Source organism: Bombyx mori, chromosome 13 (assembly GCF_030269925.1).
Source record: "Bombyx mori chromosome 13, ASM3026992v2".
In the NCBI taxonomy this organism is placed as follows: Eukaryota; Metazoa; Arthropoda; class Insecta; order Lepidoptera; family Bombycidae; genus Bombyx; species Bombyx mori.
This window is the reverse complement of record NC_085119.1, coordinates 5533910-5536430: the sequence shown is the minus strand read 5'-3', so window position 1 is coordinate 5536430 and position 2521 is coordinate 5533910. Positions and strand designations below refer to the sequence as shown.

Sequence of the window (2521 nt, the reverse complement as noted above, 5' to 3'; positions counted from 1 at the left end):
TTCGGTTTGTTTCTGGTTAACAAATTGTAAATTTTAATTTAAAAAAAACTTGGACATTCTTCTAATATTTAAGTTCGCTGGATTTCACACTTGATACTTTTTAGAACAGTTTTTTTTTTTTTATTATAATAAAATCCACAGAATATTATGCCTTAAATATGGAATACGAAATATGGTAAAGTTTTTTGCATAATAAAGCAATACCTATCTCAATTATTCTATTATAACTTCGAAAAAAAAAACACATACCATAGACAGCAAAGGAGTAAAGCACACAGGTGGGTTTTCGTCGCCGATACATATTCTACTCTGGTCGTGATGGACGCTTTGCAGCTTGGGCAGGTATAGCGTGCAGGCTTAGGGCCCATTTGCGGCGCTTGAACTGTGATGAACTGTTGAGTCGGTACAGTGGGAACGACATGATATAAATCTGTTTACATCTGGTTATTGTATGGCGGCGGGTTTTGAGTAGTTTCTGCTATGTCTACGCCAGACAAATCGGCTTGATCTGAAATATAGCTTTTTAATTTGAGAATTCTGTTAACCGTTGGACTGATCTAAAATTATCTACAAAATCGTTCAGAACAAAATCTTTATTTTTTAAATTCGTCGTCGTGGCCTAAAGGATAAGACGCCCGGTGCATTCGTATCTAGCGAAGCAACGGTGTTCGAATCCCGCTGGCAGACATAAATTTTGAATACGCTTTTATTAGCTTCAGGCGTATGAATGTTATGGTATGTAACGGAATCTTTGAACATGATTTTGACCCCCTTCAAAACGTCGGATTAACTCGAAATTTGGTATACTTATTAAGAACCGATGACAGTTCAATATTAAAAAAATATTGAAAAATTTAAATTCAACTAAAAAATGAAAAATAAATAATAGTTAAAAAGAACTAAAAAAACGCTTTTATAGAAAATCCAACTAAAAAATAGAAAATAAATTTTAATAAGTTTGAATTAAAAATAGTGTAGGTAAGCTCGTCCAATAATCGAAGCAATAAAAAAAAGGAATTTAAAAAAAAAAAAATTTGGTTCGACAGTTTTTTTATATAAGAACTTTACGGCATATGATGATATATGATTTTAAACGGTTACCGAATCCCATAGACACAACAATGCCAACACCCAGCTTGAAACACTAAAATGAAGTCTCGATTTACTAATGGCTTCTCGGAAGAATTAGGTCATTATAAATAATATATCAGTACATACCCGTTTGGGCTCAGACTTTTAGTACCTCCGTTGCATTTACGAGGTATTAGTAATACTGATAAACTTAAATAAGTACGTAATAAAAAAAACTCACGCTGCACTAGAGGCATTTTCATTTTATTCTACCACACTGTTTTACCGAACACTATCTATATGTAACCACGTCCGTCTCAGACGATTCACTGTATGTGAATGCGTAAACAATTAACCATTGTTTATGAAATACGCAGAACAGATATTTATTTCAAAAACAAAAAAAAGGTATTTTTCAATAGCTTATACATAAACCAAAGACACCTAATAAAATACTAACGGACCACAAATGTCAATTGAAGTTGTTAATATCGTGAAATTAGTTTGACAGCTTCATAAAAAGGTTTAATATAGTTTTCTAGGTTTCTGTTTCCGATTCTATTTTGGAACTAGGTAAATCTTACTTACTTGCCTTAGGAATCCTTGAATGCTCTGAACATTAATATCGTAGGACCATTTTTTCGAATTGATCCCAAGCAGAATTTGTTCAGACTTATTAGAAGTGTAAGATAGAATTGTTTTGTCAGTAAAGAGTCGGAGGGTGGTTTAAAGTGAAGCGCAAAAGTTTGAGGAGTCGTTCGCATATACAGGTTTGACCAAATTCGTACCATTAATACTGTCGCAATGCATATGTTGCAATACGCGCCGTCCAAGATAAAGCAGCAATGACTGAATTTAAAAATAATACCCCATATATTTTTAAAAAATCGTTTGATACTACAATTAATTGCCAGCCGTACATAAATTACGAAAACAGCTAAAAACATCATTGACGTGGACGGAATGAACATTACAATCGATCATTATTAATATACAAGCTTCCGATATGATTTTTTTTTATTTAAAACTAGCTGACCCGGCAGATTTCCTAGTGCCTTATCTATAAATAAAAGACCTAAACTTTTGTATAAAATAGACTTAAAACATGGGCTCTGGTAGCCCTGCATTTCATATAAGTTCGGCTATTGAATTTTTATGTTAATATGTGATTATTAAAGGCGGTCTGCTATTAAGTAGAATATTACGAGGTGCCTTTTTTCTAAGTCAGGGCCGAACCTTCTACGAGGTCCGTCCGCCTAGGGGCTATGGTATCTGAGACTCTGTGTCGAATACAGTAATGATAAAAATTCGTTTTTTTATTATGATTGCATAGAATAGATGTTTGAACGAGGTCACAGCCCACCTGGTGTTAAGTGGTTACCGGATCCCATAGACACCTAAAACGTAAATGCCGCCACCCACCTTGAGATATGACTTCTAAGATCTCAGT

At 33.9% G+C, this 2521-nt stretch overlaps 1 long non-coding RNA gene across 1 annotated transcript; it reads right to left on the bottom strand.

Annotated features, from left to right (window-relative positions):
• Positions 1-283: 283 nt before the first annotated feature.
• Positions 284-1653, bottom strand: LOC134198705 (uncharacterized). The gene is made up of 2 exons (XR_002431745.3): positions 1313-1653; positions 284-508 (listed from the first exon to the last, which is right to left on the bottom strand). It is a non-coding gene; the product is annotated as an uncharacterized LOC134198705 (long non-coding RNA).
• Between the last annotated feature and the right edge of the window lie 868 nt (positions 1654-2521).